Below are 17654 nucleotides of genomic sequence, written 5' to 3'. Positions count from 1 at the left end.
TGTGTGATTGATGAATAAAAAACTAAAACTATGTCCCTTTTTCATACACAGGAAGACCTCAGCCAGGAGGAGGTTGTGGAATGTGGCAGCCAGGAGGAGGCGGGGATTAGTGGCAGCCAGGAGGAGGCGGGGCTAAGTTGCAGCCAGGAGAAGCCTGGGACCAGTCGCAGCCTGACTGAGTCTCAGGTTCCTCCCCTCCGCCTTCCATACAAAAGGGCCAGGAAGGCCACTCCGAGTCCCGTGCAGGATTCAGCATACAGGCTGATCCAGGAGGCTTCGGCGTCCCTCAGAGCCTTCACCAGTCCTGAAGAGGCCTTTGCCTGCATGGCTGCCACAAAATTGCAGGGCATGCAGGAGGGCCAACGCAAGATCTCTGAGGACCTGATTTATAAAGTCCGACGTAAGGGGTTGAGTGGGGAACTGACACACAAGACGGATGTCATGGAGAGGGACGATCCTCCTCCTCCTCCTGCTGCCACAACTAGACCACCACAGCCAAAGCCTGGAAGGAAGCGTGGAGGGAAGACCAAAGAGTGATGACCCTGGGTTCAGTCTGGTCTGACAGAATCTGCAGTCTCTCGTATGACCACAGCCTGGGGACACAGATGTCATCTGCTGCTTTCTGGATCTCTGGGACTTCTGGACCAGACTGCCCTCCCTTAGATAAGGACTCCTCAGGCCACCAATTTTGCTTTGAAATAATTGATGTGTGCCCTGGGGGTCCAAGGCTTCACCCACTTCTGCAGTTTCTCCAGCGTTGCCTCCCTCTTTGTTTAGTTGTGAGCCCTTAATAAAATTTTTTTAGGGAAATTCTACTCTCCTGTGTGTGTTTTCATCCAAAAAGGACAGTTTGTTGGTGAGGATTCAGGTACATTTCTAAAGTACAATGTGAAATTAACAAGGGACAACAACACCAAACAATCTCCTACAGATTAAATAGAACAACATATTAGTGGAGTTGTGGGAACTTGTCACCAAAAACACACACAAACATTTTCAGGAGTACAAATCAAAATCACAAAAAAAAAAAAAAAAAAAAAAAAAGAGGAACACAAAAAAAGAATCTACATTAAAGTCCAAAAATAACAAAAAATTTTGTTGTCAGATGTGAGAAATCTAAATATCTTGAGGGAATCCCGATAAATATAACGAAAGAAGTTTGTGAGAAGTGTGTGTGAATATGAGCATCAAAACGACTTAATTCTTGTCACATTATAAAGAAGAAGAGAGTGCGCTGTATTAAACCATTTTGAACATTGCAGCGTGACGAAAGTGCTGTATCCATTCCGAACGCTACGTTTACCAGAACGAGCTGTCCCGTGTCGGAATTTCTTCTGAGCATGCGTGGCACTTTGTGCGTCGGAACAGGCCACACACGGTCGGAATTGACGCGATCGGATTTTGTTGTCGGAAAATTTTATCTCCTGCTGTCCAACTTTGTGTGTCGGAAAATCCGATGGAAAATGTCCAATGGAGCCCACACACGGTCGGAATTTCCGACAACACGCTCCGATCGGACATTGTCCATCGGAAAATCCGACCGTGTGTACGGGGCATTAGTCCTAAGGAACTGTTCAGAAAAAGAGGTGTTACATCTGACTTGGGCAGATAGGTAGAGATAGATAACATTATGTTATGACATAGTCCTACATTTTGCAGTGTCACCTTCTCGAATGCCCATTTCACCCACTCAATTGCATTTTCCCGATGTGCGGCTGCAGAACTCGGGAAATGTCTCACCGCCTGTGATTAGCGCAGCGCCGTGCCGACTTCCTGGCGGGCTCGGCACATGGAGTGGGGGAACACGCCGGAGCTCATCCTTGGTCTTCACTATAGTGGAGTTTGGAGTGTGACTGTTTAAGGTTGTGGACAGGTGTCTTTTATACTAATAACAAGTTCAAACAGGTGCCATTAATACAGGTAATGATTGGAGGACAGAGGAGCCTCTTAAAGAAGAAGATACAGGTCTGTGAGAGCCAGAAATCTTGCTTGTTTGCAGATGACCAAATACTTATTTTCCACCATAATTTGCAAATAAATTCTTTCAAAAATCAGACAATGTGATTGTCTGGATTTGTTTCCACATTTTGTCTCTCATAGTTGAGGTATACCTATGATGACAATTACAGGCCTCTCTCATCTTTTTAAGTGGGAGAACTTGCACAATTGGTGGCTGACTAAATACTTTTTTGCCCCACTGTATAAGATGTTGACATTTTTCATAATACAAGTGGGTGAATACGTCTGGGCCCAACACCTTATGGGGTTTGCCAAAGGTCACTTCTCACCCTTTCTGCAGTTGTCTGTTTAGCACATGCAGCAATTACATTAGATGAATAAACTTAAAGGCCCTGTTAATTTTCAATTTGTTGGGTAAAGGTACATAGGCGAGTCTCACCTAAAGGTCAAGATAAGGACCTGCCTGCTTTATTCCCATAGTTCTAAAATTACCAATGAATCTTTGTTTGCTATGCTTTTAATCTAAGTAGGGATTTGTCATCTAGTAAAGTTCTCAGACCCTGTAACTCAGCCATCCTGTCTAGGTCCAAAGTTTTTTTATGAACAGTTTTGCCCCAATAAGTATTCAACCTTCCTAACTTTGGAGTAATTCCTTAAGGAGTGATTCATTAATGGTCCAGTGCTATAACCTTGGTAAGATAGCCCCAACTCTAATATTTAACATTACTGGGGCATGATCAGAGATTTTAATCAAATCTATGTTGAGAGAGCATACCTTATACACATTTGTTTTTTTAACCACTAACGGAAAGGACGCAGTGGCTGGGATGGATCACGTAAAGGCACGTGATTCAGTTCTTTTGGTATCGGTATCTGCACTGTGATTCACTACAGCACAAGTGTGGCAGCAGGTCCCAGACAATGATTTTTGTTTCCTCTTTCTCTGAACCCTTTTCGTCTAGAGCAGTGGTTCTCAACCTGGGGGTCAAATGACGATTTACCAGGGGTCACCAAATCCTGGGCTGTTCCTGAAGCCCACGCTGCTCGCCCAGTCTTTTTGCGGCCACCCAGCAGGGCTGTCCCTGGTGCCTGTGGCCACCCAGCAGGGCTGTCCCTAGAGCCTGTGGCCACCCAGCAGGGCTGTTCCTGGACTCAGCCTCTTCGCAGCCGCCCATTCAGTTCACGGCATGGGTGGGGGGCAGAGACTGGAGGTCAGCTGACTGGTGAGGATTGGGAAGTGGGAGGTGCTGGAGGAGACCCTATCTCCTGATTATGGCATAGGTGTCACTGCTACGAGACACCACAGAGCTGGGGATACAGTATAGCCAGAGACACAGTAACACTACCTGTGATTAGAGTGGCCATTAAAAGTCCCCACTACAGTTCTCAGATCAGCAGATGACCTTGATCAAGAACACCTAAGTTGGCTGATCAGAACTCCCCCCAGCATTGACACACATCCCAACTCCCCCCCAGCACTGCCACTCATCCCAACTCCCCCCAGCACTGTCACTCATCCCAACTCCCCCCACCAAGGAGTAAGAGAAGGAATAAAAATAGAGAATACATGGAAGGGGGAGGAACAAAGAAAAAGGGTGAGAAAGTATAAGAGAAAAAACAAGAAAGACAGCTAGAGAGAGGGATGGGGAAAACAAACAAGAAAATGGGAGAGAGAGAGGTAAAAGGGAAAGAAAGGAGAACAAAGAGAAAGAGTGGTACATCCTAAAATGTATCATAAGGTGTTTAATACTGTACGAGTGGAGGGGACTCAGGGAGCGCTAAATGTCCATGGGTTAGGGGCGCAAATTACTTTTCTTGCCTTGGGTGCTGACAACCCATGCTCCGAAAATAATTTTACTGTTAGGGGTCCCCACAACTTGGGAAATTTTATCAAGGGGTCACGGCACTAGTAAGGTTGAGAAACACTGGTCTAGAGAGAGAAGAAAGCCAGACCTGTGTGAGTAGAAAAAGCACATTTACACTTCCAAACACCTAGGTAGACACATTTAACCCTTTGATCGCCCTTCAGTTAATACTTTCACTGTCCTGTCACTAGTGATTAGTATAGTGTACAGAATTTTTTTACTGATTACTGTATTAGTATTACTAGTGACCTCAGATAGCATCAGCATCATTTCGTGTCCTTCCTAGATAGCGTCAGATTGCTATCCACACTCTCACCATCCACATTTAACCCTTTGATTGCCCCCAACACTATCACAGACACACTATAACTGCTATTACTAGTATAGTGTTTAAACGGATCAGTATCTTTGCTATTACTAGTATAGTGTTTAAACCGATCAGTATCTTTGATCAGGATCAGAACTATACTAGTGTCCCCAAAAATACAGTGTTAGCAGGGTCAGCCCTATTCGCCATCAGCACTTGCGTTTAGCGCCTCCCATCAAGTTCAATGTCAGTATCATTTCTGACACATTGTACACAGAACCGAAGTATTAAAGTATTAGCAAGATCATACCTGATCTTTGCTTGCACAAGCAGGTACATTTTATTTCTAGCGGTTCAAGTAGTCCCTGAAAGCCAGGGGCTTCTTTTTTTTTCATAGTTGCACTAGGTACCTGTAAATTTAGTGCTCAAAATGTCCCCAAAAAAGGTACCCTAGTAAAGAGGAATACAGAATTCTGAGCATGTCAGATGAAAGCAAAGGGGAAGACTCAATCTGCCTCAGAATATGAACCTGTAGAAAGCAGCGGCATCCTAAAGGTTAGCTCAGATGATAGAGCAAAGGCCCCAGGTTGCTGAGGTCCTAGACACACACACGATTTTTCTCATATGCAGCAGAGGCCCAGTAGTAGCGCTGCACTACTTTTTGGTGATCTGACATGTGCCCACAGCCTAATACATCCTGTATCTCATGGTGATATAGCGAACACCAGCAGTGCAGTCCAAGCTGGTGAGGTGGCCAGTATTAGTAGAGTCCTGCAGCCACCAAGAATTAGAGCCCATAGTAGCCTTCCAGAGGTGCTTCCAAATCCTGATTGGCAGCCCCAAGATTCAGCAGCACTCATTATCCCCCAATTCATAGGCCAGTCCCGAATTCAGGTGGTAACAGCAAATTTAACAACCGCTATTTTTTTTAGCTGTTTTTCATAGAAGAACTGTATAATTTGATTGTGGACAAAACCAGTCTTTATGCCCTACAATACTTCGCCGTCAACCCAAATTCGTTCCTTGCCAGACCATTTGAGTGGAAACCTATCACGATTTCTGAGTTTAAAACTTTGGGCCTAACCCTTAACATGAGCATAACAAAAAAGAATGAATTGCGGTCATATTGGTCCACCCCCCTCGATTCATCATATGCACATGTTGTTGCTGCAATGGCCAGGTGTAGATGTGAGCATATAATTAGTTTCATGTATTTCAACAACAGTACCCTCTGCCATCCTTGGGTTGACCCCAACTATGATTGGCTCCACAAAATCATAGCCCCTCATACATTTTACTGGCAGGCTTGCAATTAAGCAGCATCTCCCCAGCAAGCGTGCCATATATGTGGTCAAAATGTATAAGGACAACAAGCTTTACATATTGTTTTAAAATTTATGGGGGAAAGGACATGGGGAGCAGTGGCAAGATACTAATGGGATTTGTGCCCCCTTGTTCCATAAAGGGTACCATTTGTATGTGGACAACTGTTATTTTTTGTTTCTGTCTTCCATTCACGCAGACACAAATGTCCAAATTTGCAAAGCATCTGGTGTTGTTAAAAAAAAACCTCTCTGTGTCCATGACTATAATCTAAATATAGGAGGCATAGACTTCAACGACCAAATAATGAAGCCATATCTAGCTGCCCGCAGAGCTAGACACTGGCACAAAAAAGTGTCTGCATTTATTTTAATTGGCTGTATATAGTGCTTTTGTGATTTACGATGCAACAGGAAGAAGTGGATCCTTCCTAAAATTTCAAGAAGCAATCGTTACAGCCACTTTGTATCCAGAAGGTGCTGTGGCCCATATCCAGATGCAGTTAGCCAGCTGCATGAGAGGCACTTTCCTGATGTCTTCCCTTGTACCCTGAATCAAAAATCATCCTAAAAAATATATAGGGTCTGTAACAGATGGGGAATTACAGTGGTGATAAAAAGTCTACACACCCCTGTCAAGATGTCAGGTTTTTGTGATGTAAACAAATGAGATAAAGATAAATAAATTCAGAACTTTTTCCACCTTTAATGTGACCTATAATCTGTACAACAAACTGAAATCTTTTAGATGTAAGGAAGGAAAAATAAAAAGCTAAAATAATATGGTCACATAAGTGTGCACACCCTTAAACTAATACTTTGTTGAAGCACCTTTTGATTTTATTACAGCACTCAGCCTTTTTGGGTATGTGTCTATCAACATGGCTAATCTTGACTTGCCAATATTTGCACACTCTTCTTTGCAAAAACACTCCAAATCTGTCAGATTGCGAGGGCATCTCCTGTGCACAGCCCTCTTCACCCACACCCACACCCACCCACAGATTTTCATTCGGATTTTGGTTTGGGCTCTGGCTGGGCCATTCCAAAACTTTAATCTTCTTCAGGTGAAACCATTCCTTTGTTGTTTTGGATATATGCTTTGGGTCGTTGTCATGCTGAAAAATGAAGTTCATCTTCATGTTCAGCTTTCTAGCAGAAGCCTGAAGATTCTGTGCCAATATTGACTGGTATTTGGAACTGTTCATAATTCCCTCTACCTTGACTGAGGCCCCATTCCAGTTGAAGAAAAACAGCCGCAAAGCATGATGCTGCCACCACCATGCTTTACTGTGGGTATTGTGTTCTTTTGGTGATGTACAGTGTTGTTTTTGCGCCAAACATATCTTTTGGAATTATGGCCAAAAAGTTCAACCTTAGTTTCATCAGACCAGAACACATTTTCCCACATGCTTTTGGGAGACTTCAGATGTGTTTTTTGCGAAATGTAGCAGGGCTTGAATGTTTTTCTTCGTAAGAAAGGGCTTCCATCTTGCCACTCTACCCCATAGCCCAGACATATGAAGAATACGGGAGATTGTTGTCACATGTACTAGCCAGATATTCCTGCAGCCCCATTAATGTTGCTGTAGTCCTCTTGGCAGTGCCCTGACCAGTTTTATTCTCATCTTTTCATCAATTTTGGAGGGACATCCAATTCTTGGTAATGTCACTGTTGTGCCATATTTTCTCCACTTGATGATGACTATCTTCACTGTGTTCCATGGTATATCTGATGTCCTGGAAAATCTTTTCTACCCTTCTTCTGACTAATACCTTTTAACAATGAGATCCCTTTGATGCTTTGGAAGCTCTCTGCGGACCATGGCTTTTGCTGTAGTATGTGACTAAGAAAATGTCAGGAAAGACCTACTAGAACAGCTGAACCTTGTTTGGGGTTAATCAGAGGCAGTTTAAATGATGGCCGGTGTGTACGGACTCCTATTAATCACTTGCCGACCTGCTCACGCAGATGTACTGCGGCAGGTCAGCTCTCCTGTGCAAACTGACGTACCTGTACATCAGTCCGTGAAGGCAGGATAGCGGGTGCGGTCCTGCTAAAAATCGCAGATCTCCACCGTTTTCAGTAAAACAATTAAAAAAAAAAAATCTCTAAATCTTTCCAATAGCTTGTAGACGCAATGACTTTTGCGCAAACCAAATACGCCTATTGCGATTTTTTTTTACCAAAAATATTTAGAAGAATATATATCGTCCTAAACTGAGGAATACATTCTTTTTTTATATATTTTTTTGGATATGTATTATAGCAGAAAGTAAAAAAACATTTTTTTTTCAAAATTGTCTGTCTTTTTTTGTTTATGGCGCAAGAAATAAAAACCGCAGAGGTGATCAAGTACCACCAAAGAAAGCTCTATTTGTGGGAAAAAAAGGACGTCAATTTTATTTGGGTACAACGTCGCATGACCGCGCAATCTTCAGTCAAAGCTACGCAGTGCCGTATAGCAAAAAATGCTCTGGTCATTAAGGGGGCAAATCCTTCCGGGGCTGAAGTGGTTACATATGAGTTTGAACTTGATTGCTTAATTCTGAACACAGCCACATCCCCAGTTATAAGAGGGTGTGCACACTTATGCAACCACATTATTTTTGTTTTTTATTTTTATTCCCCCCCCTAAAGTATTTCAGTTTGTTTTTCAATTTGAGTTGTACAATTTATAGGTCACATTAAAAGGTGGAAAAAGTTCTGAAATCATTTATCGTTGTCTAATTTTTTACGTCACAGAAACCTGACATTTTAACAAGGGTGTGTCGACTTTATATATCTGTAGATTTGATACCAGTTTTTTTCTGTCCCTCCTGTCCTGGCCAACCTGGTCTCTGCATTAAGGACTGCTTCTGTCGCTACCACACACTAGTGGAGTATTAGTCTAGGGCACAGTACGACACAGTCTATAGAATTCTGTACAAGAAGGGTCTTGAAAGATGTTAGGTAGTCAGGAAACTGGAACATTTTGAGAGACCCTAAAATCAAGAGCTGGAATTATTGTTCTGAAAAGTTGCAAAAAAGTTTTAAAAAAAGTAAAACAAAAAAAAAAATAATACTAAATACAAAAAAAGGGGAAAATTAAAAAAAATAAAAAAATAAAAAAAGATTAAAAAAGTTGTTGTTGTGAGTTAATGTTATGTCGTTACTGTGTGTAATATAAAAAGATGACAAGTAAACAGACAAACAAAATGTTTACAGGTTACAAAGGAGGTCTGGAGCTAGAATCATTGCTCTTGCTATCCTGTTTGTGGCGATACCTCACATGTGTGGTGCAAACACTACTTACATATGACCTACTTATTCGTTCACCTCTGTGCATGAGCACAGAGGGACGGGGGTGCTTAAATTATTTTTTTCATTATTATTATTTATATAATTACGTTTGTACTCTCCCTTTAATTTATTTTTTTTAATCACTTTTTTGCTATCATAAAAAATGTAAGCATTCATTGTGATAGCAATAAAGTATGACAGGAGACCTAAATCTCCCCTCTATCATTGAAAGCATGAGATAAAAAGGAAAACATTGATCTCATGCTTTCCAGGAAAAAAATGGCTCTGTTTACATTTTCCCTAACTGGAAGTGAGGAAATGTTCGTAGCTTCCGGTCTCATAGATCATAGAGATGATTGGGGACATTCTTGTCCTCGGTCACCTCTATTGTTACCAGCCGGAACTGCTAGATCGAATTCAGGGCTTTCCGGTGGGATAGAAGAGACCAAAAAACAACAAAAGACACTGGAAAGGTGTGGGAGGGACAGGACAACCCCTTCTACCACTTGTAAAAGCAATCCATCAGCTAATTAACCTTTAGGATTACTTTTACACTGTAGCGCTGGCTAAAAAACACTATACGGGGCTATGGCTGACAGCTGCAGCCATGGCCCCAGTATAACTGCTTGAACGTACATGTATTTGACTGTGCAGCAAATGGTAATGAGATATTTCTCACACATGCCATGGATATATAGAATTACACCCCAAAACACAGTCTGCTACTTCTTCTGAGTATGGGGATACCACATGTGAGAGACTTTTTTGGGAGCCTAGCCACGTACAGGAGTCCGAAATCCAATGACCACCTTCGGGCTTTTGAAGAAATTAACTTCTTCATTTTACTTCCTGACTACCTATCACAGTTTAGAAGGCCCTGAAATTCCAATATAGTACAAAACACCCCCCAAATGACCCCTTTTTGAAAAGTAGACACTCCTAGGTATTTGATAAGAGGCATGACAAGTATTTTGCAGATTTTTTATGTCACAAGGTTTTGAAAAGTGAAAAAAAGAAAATAAAAAATACATTTTCCCGCCGGTAATAAATTCTTTGTGCCAACAGTGCCAGTAATAAGTCCTTCTGAGAAGAATTGGTAATTAGTATGGGCAAAGTTTAAGGGTTTTGACACCAAGAAGCACAAAGTTGCCTTCCCTACTTTGCACAATAGGCAAAAAAGCTGATATTGGGAATCCGGGGATGGTATAGTCAAGGTAAGAGAAGTATTTTGTGGGAGAGACATTAGTACCTTGAGTATGAGATATGGGATAATAGCTATGACTTGTCATCTGGTGGATAAAGTAGGCTGCCTGCAAAGTCTTAACGTGTTTTACTTACAGTTCCTTGGTCTGGGGTAAGAAAATGTCATCTCATGTCTGACTAGGTCTCTGTTCCCTCCACTGTCTGTGAGGGAGTGCTGAAGCTGGTGGTGGAGCCAAGGCAAAGTTGAGCTAATCTGGCACAGGGAGAAATTCAATTCCCATGAAAGAGAAAAGTTATGGGAGGTCATTGGGCTGATGGAAAACTTAAGATTGTTTGCACGGGTAACTACGGGATGAAAAGGATGGCCTTACTTGTAAGGGAAGTTCCTTTGTGCCAAGCCCTTTGAAGAATTACTTCCTTGAGAGCTTTTGAATTCAGGCGTTCTAGTAGAAACTCCATATCAGCATCCCTTAGGCCAAAAGCCCTGTGTACTCTATGGCAATTTTTAGAGCCTGGCAGTCTGCCTAAGATCATGTTGAATATACCTGTAACCATAGCCTACAGGTCTGCAGCACCATTAACCTCCCTGGCGGTATTCCTGAGTGTGGCTCAGGGTGAATTTTCATTACCAAAAGTGGTAACTCCGAGCCACACTCGGGATTGCGTCGCAGGATCCAGGCAAAGATACTTACCTTGTCCCTAGTATCCTGCAATATCTCCCTGCTGTGTGTGCGTGCTGTCTAATGCGCTCGATCTATCAATTTTCCCGGGCTCCGTTCCGCACAGGGGTGGAGCCCGGCGCCAAATTTAAAAAGTGAAAAACACATAACACATACAGTACACTGTAATCTTACAGATTACATTACTGTATCAAATCATTTCACCCCCTTTTGTCCCTAATGCTTTGTCCAGTGCTGCATGTAGTTTTATATTATATATACTGTTCTTTCTGCCTGGAGACTTGAGAATGGCCATAGCAACAAAAATGTGTCCCTTTACGTCAAAAATGGTTTTAGACCACCTAGAAAACAGCTATAATAAATGAGAATCACTTGCAGAATTGAGCGATAGTGATTTGTGGGGAAACTCGTCATCAAACACTGAAAGTAATGACAGCTATAATTTTGCAACTGAGCAAATTTCTGTGTTTTTGATTTGATTACATTATTGAATATTTTTTTTTTATTATTTTATTATTATTTGTTATAATTATTTAAATCTATTTATTATATTATAATTTATGATTTCGTGTTTCAAACTTTATCATACCCTGGATGTCTACTAGACTCTTGTTTTGACAGATTTAGGTGAGTTATTGCTAAGAATTACAGGCCTACAATATAAAACGCCAAATTTCTATGCAAAACAATGTATCGCTTTCAGCATCAGAAATCTGACATAATCGTACCGCCAGGGAGGTTAACTTCTGGGGGGCCATGAATTCAAATATTTTGAATATTTGGTCTCAAGGTAATCTGCAAGTAGGTGTAGGTTGTAGGTTGTAGGCTGTGATAGTACTGCCTGATCCTGCACCACAGTGGTGGTTCTGGACCCCAGGTCCAATAAGTCTTGTTTGATGATAGCTAATTCTCTAGTTTTAGCATTCTCCACACTGCTAGCCATGCTGTCAAAGTCTTCCGTGGAGGAAGGGTTTGTATAAATGCCCATATTTCCAGCTCACTTGGATGTGCTGGCTGGGAAGGCAGGAACCTATGTGGTACAGTTGAGCCTTGATTTGGTGCTCAAGGAAGCCAGAGGAGACATTTCTGTCTATTGCAAGGGGTCTCTTGGAGAGGTATATGCAGCTGGTCCTCAGTATTGTGGCAATATTTGGACATCCTCTCCACTGAAGTTGCAGTCTGGGGATAACAAGAGAGAACAGGGCAAGTTCGTAGATAAGTTACTTACTAGTGACTCGGTCTATTGGCTGGTTTAGCCTACTGGTGCAGACCGTGGTGCTCCATCTGATATCATACAATGGCGGGAGTAGAAAAGCATCAGTACCATCTTGTTTGCCGAGCAGGACTCTGTCCCTGCTGAACATAAGAATGGTCCATAGGGGTTTTGCCACAAGGTGTCTGGGTGCCTTGGGATTCTTCTTCAGAGACATGGGCAGTAGCACCCAAGTTTAGTGTCACTATGTCTGCTCAAATGTTGTTAATTGGTAGAGGGCCCAGGAGCTCAAGCAACACATGTTTTTATTCCTGCATGCTACAGTTATAACCCCCATGCTTTCTCTGACTTAAATACCTAAAAAAAAAAAAAAAAAACTAAAATGACTGTCTCAGAAAACACGGTATAATGTTTTGTCATTAATACTTACATTATAATTCTAGGTTACTTTAAAACTAAAAATTCATCTTATTATCAATTTCTACAAAAAATCTAATAAAATGGCAAATTACCTTCCACAAATGAAGAAAAGAAAAACAGATATTTATGTAACACATAAAGACACTGCGCATAAATGCAATGTCAAACAACTCAGTGTGTCCCCATATAACCTCTATATTTTATAACTTATTACAAAACTTTAACATAGCAGAAGAAAAAATCCCAGGGGTTGCAGCTGCTAGTTTGCTATTTAGAGAGGCATGGCAGCTGAACCATTTCATATTTTGTGTAAGTAAATTGTGAAGCATTAGATGGATGCTTTTAACTTGAAATATAGCATTATAAAGTCTTGAGTAAATGTTATATCCTCCAAAAAAAATAGTTTATACTTTAAGGGGTCTAGAAAAATGCTTTGTAAATGTCTCAGTTTTTGTACAAAAGTCACAAATAATACCCATAATGTTTGTAATATGTGTGTAATCTCAATTTCTATTTGTTATCTTTTGCCAGGGGAAAGTAACATTCTCTAAAATTTGATCCTAGGAGAGAATATCTATAAGAACACTGGACCAGAAGAGTTAACAGACATTTAACCAATAGTTGGGGACCACTGTAACATCACTGAGCAAATATTCTCCTATCCATACATGGACAATGAAATCATCAGGAAGACCTTATTTACATTGCATAGATGGGGACCAGAGGATGTAATTTGGCAACAGCACTGAGAAAGGATAGGACATGCCGGCCGGTGGTGTTTTCTTTTTTCTTTTGGTAGGTGTCGTTCATCGTGATGGCCTTGGCTCTGCATCTGCATCTGGACAACATGATTGATGGTGGATTTCCATTGAGGGACTTTCTTTTAAATGACTTGTCAAAAACTGTGTGTGTTTACTATTTTTTGTGAATGAGTGCGGGTACTATGTATTCACCTGAGGGGGCAGCATCTGGGGGTCCCCTTATTTTTAGCAGGCCCCAACAACCACAAGGCCAGGGTTGTGGGGAAGAAGCCCTTGTCCGCATCAGCAAGGTAGCCTTCCGGGTTGAGGGCATGTGACCAGGTATAGTTTGGTGAGGGGGGGCACGCTTATCCCCCTATTTCCTAGCCAGCCAGGCTGCATGCTCAGATAAGGGTCTGGTTTAAATTTTGGAAGGACCCCGCTTTATTTTTTTTGTGAGTCCGCCTTTCAAATCCATACCAGACCTAAAGAACCTAGTATGCATTTGGGGGGCGGGCAAGTTTTTTTACATTATCCTTGCTCATTTGTGTACATTCAATCTCTGGCCAGGTGGCTATAAGTCACAACTTGACCTGGTTCCCTAACAAACTTAGCGGGTAGCAGGAGGCAGGAGCCCTGAGCAAGAAGCTATCATTTTTAGCCATGGTATTATTACTGCTGCTAAATGTTTCCCTTACCACTGCAGCTGGAGGTTCATTTAGCAGAACACTCATTTATTCAGCCATTCACACAAGAATCTCCATACAGCTTGTACACAGTGCAGAGGCCTTCCTCGTATTATTTTCCATTGTGGTCAAATGTTACACATGTATTTCCAACATCACACAGGTATGTTTTGTGACTTTTAAGCCAATGCTGAGATATTTGCAAAGCAAATGTTTTTACATAGACCCCTACGAGGTTGCAAAGTATGTGTTGTGTATGTTACAAAATTACTTTATTAAATGTAATTCTTTAAAACAAATATTGAAATTGTGTAAAAATAATAGTAAATGTTTAGAAACATCCATGTTACATGAACAGGGCTGATATGTTAAAGATGTGACCACTCTTTAGGCAGACATTGTAATTTAGTCATTGTTCAGATGTTTCCACAATCCATATCTTTTTCATCCAATTAAAAACAAAATGATAGGAAATATTCCTAAAGCATGATCCCCTAAGTATTATTACTTTCAGGCATGTGGGAGATAGTGGGTTAGTGGGCTGATTTACTAAACCTGTTGTGTGCACACCAGTGCATTCATTGTGCACAGGAAACCAAATCATATATTCATATTATTTACCATGTGCCTGAGAATTGTGCAAAAATGTACACAAAAGTACAAGCTGTACTATTAAGTGTGATTTGTTATAGAACGTACACTCCGGCATCTTAAAGTAAGCCAGCTAAGGAGAGATGTGCCTAAATATCTAATGCTTTTTTGGTCTGTGTAGACCCTATTATTGATTTTATATGGACATCTCTTGTATGAACTAAACTGCATAAAGTGTGTCTGCTATAGGGCAATTGAAAAAAAAAAAAAAAAAAAGCAAAAAACAAATAAGCCATAGTGCACACTGTACTTATGTATCATAGTACATATGGCAAGTGTGTATACATGACTTCATGCACTGCTGCCTCTGAATATATTTCCAATGATAAAAAATAAAAACTGCAATGCTCTGCTTTTTTGCTTGTACCACATGATGTGCAGGGTTTTTTTCCTCCAATTTAGTATTTTTTTTTCCATTTTGCATTAGTTGTGGTTCAATATACACTGCAGTCTGTTGCTTCTCCATGCACAATAAACATTGGGAGAGATTTACTAAGGCCGGGGTCACACTGATACAACACAACAGTCGCATGACTGTGGATCCGACTTTGCCCTTCAGCTTCATGTCCGACTTCCGTCCGACTTCAACAAATGGGAACCGACTTTGATCCCAACAATATCACAAGACCCTTCAGTCTGTATGTATTTTAAGAAACCCCAAGCTAAAATAGAAAAAAAAAAATGGTGTGGGATCCCCCTTAAATTCCATACCAGACCCTTATCTGAGCACGCAGCCCGGCAGTTTAGGAAAAGGGGGGGGGGGACGAGCGAGCAGCCCACTCAGTTTTTTCCTTTAAGTTTGGCGTGGGGTTTTCCCTCAAGATCCATACCAGATCCAAAGGGCCTGGTGTGGAATTGGGGGGAACTCAACAATGTTTTATATTAATTTTGGCATGGGGTTCCCCTTCAAGTTCCTCAGAGCACAAGTCGCATGCCAAGGTCGGATCAGTTAAGATGATGATCCGACTTTGATCAGACTTCAATGATATTCAATGGGCTGAAGTTGGACCAAAGTAGTACAAGAGCCCTTTTGAAAGTCGGACCGACTTGTGTTGGACCAGTTAAGATGGCTTTCATAGGGAATCATTGATTTACACACGTCATGCGACATGTGCTCCCAAAGTTGGAGCGCATGTCGTACCAGTGTGAACCCAGCCTAAAACTGGAGCACTCAGAATCTTGTGCAGCTGTGCATGGTAACCAATCAGCTTCTAACTTCATCTTCTTCAATTAAGCTTGGACGATTAAACCTGGAAGCTGATTGGTTTCTATGCAGAGTTGCAACAGATTTTGCACTCTCCAGTTTTAGTAAATCTCCCCCATTAGTTTACCATTTGCTACATAGGTGCAGGGATCATATTCAATATGCATGTATACATCTGCAAGTTCAAACAAATACGTTTTTATGACCCTTGCTCACTTTATTAAACCAAGCCCGGTATCCTAGATGTTACTGGTAATGTCATTATTGAGCATGCATGAGATTATGAGGTTGATTTACCAAAGGTAAATAGGCAGTTCACTTTACAAGGTTATTTTCCCTTAGCTAAGTGAATGAGGTAAAACTCTGACGTTTATCATCCAATAATGTACAAGCAAAAATATTTTATTTTCCTTTCATGTGATTGGGTCTTCTTTGCAATATGAATTTTCACTAGACATGTGCATTCTTTATCTTATAAATGCATTTTTGTCCGAATTTCGGGGATTTTTGTGTTCGTTTTAACTAAACGATAATGAACAGGCAGAATCCGAAATCTGAAAGATGCAAAAAAAATGCTTTATTTTCATATCCATTATATTATCGTATCATTGAGACAACAGTTCGATATAAATAGATAGAAGATTCAATATGACGGTGACAATAGCGATGTGTGTCTAATGCACCTGCATTCAAATGTGCCTAACCTAACTCTATTAGTCCAAGATTATTTGACATAGAGAGAAATGATTCAACATTATAGAGACAATAGTAAAAGTACTGTTAGTGGTCTCTGCTGGAATGGGTGGGGGAAGTAAAATAATGATGATGATGAATGTTATTGGCTGATTGTAACCAAAGAGGAGGAGCAGTAAAATAGCAAGAACTTAAGTACACGTGTACAGGCAACTTACTTTCACTTACGATTGCTAGCAGAGAGAGACATACTGAGGTCCAGTTCACACTAGATGCTGTTCCCGTGCGCTTTTCTTCTAAACTAAAAATGCATGAACATGGTTTTCTGTGTATTCCAATGGCTCTAGTTCACACCATGCAGTCAGTTTCCGGTGCAGAAACTGACCAGAAACTGACTGCATGGTGTGAACTAGAGCCATTGGAATACATGAAAAACACTGTGCATGCATTTTGTGCAGAAAAAAAGCGCACGGAACTGCATCTGATGTGCATTTCAGACAGTCAATCTTAGCTCGTCCGTTTGTTTATTAACAGAGAATCTGAATTATTAAGCAATAAGCACAGCAGAAGAACAGATTGTGAAGCAAGCTATAGTTCAATTTAGATTTTTCATTTCATCTGCTATTAATCTGCTATTGTGTTAGTGTTGAACTTGATACTGATGATAGTGTTGTGATAGCCTCAGAAGCTGTCCATGTTTTGGGGGGGATTTATTATTTATTATAGATTTGATATTATAGATTATATATACCCTAATAATATATGTTTCTGTGTGTGTGCGCGCGTGTGTGTGTGTGTGTGTGTGTGTGTGTGTGTGTGTGTGTGTGTGTGTGTGTGTGTGTGTGTGTGTGTGTGTGTGTGTGGGGGGATGACTTGTTTTTGGGCATAATATGGGATTTTTAAAATAAAAAAAATAAAATAATCAGACACATTACTTACCGTTTTATGTCGCTGATTTTTTTTACGATAGGCAGGCGGGTCACACTGATGGCGCTGCATCTCCTCAACTTTTCGGAAGATTTCCTCCTACTTCTCCCTCTTCCACTCTGGAGTGGTCTCCCTGGAGCGGGTGCCACACAGCTGCATCCAGCAAGGAAGCGTTTCCCTTACAGGGACCTGGGACTCAATGTGAGTCCACAGAGGGTCAAGCTTCCTGCTGGTTACAGCTTGTGTACGTCTCCTGCACTTTTTTGATGGTGGTGGTGCTGCTGCCTCCATAGAAGGGCCAGGAACCTCCATGGAGTCAAACTGCCTGGAGCCACCGTCAAATGCTGCCGTTGTGAACCAGAACCGTTAGGAGCACAGAGCGAACAGGAAGGAAGTTATATGCTTGAATTTTAATACAACACAATTCCATTGGCTCCTCCCTTCCCTATCATCTTGTTCTATGCCTCCAAATGTGCATCAGCACACCTGATGGACTCCTAG

Source organism: Aquarana catesbeiana, linkage group LG01 (assembly GCF_042186555.1).
Source record: "Aquarana catesbeiana isolate 2022-GZ linkage group LG01, ASM4218655v1, whole genome shotgun sequence".
Classification (NCBI taxonomy): Eukaryota; Metazoa; Chordata; class Amphibia; order Anura; family Ranidae; genus Aquarana; species Aquarana catesbeiana.
This window is presented reverse-complemented; position numbering follows the sequence as displayed.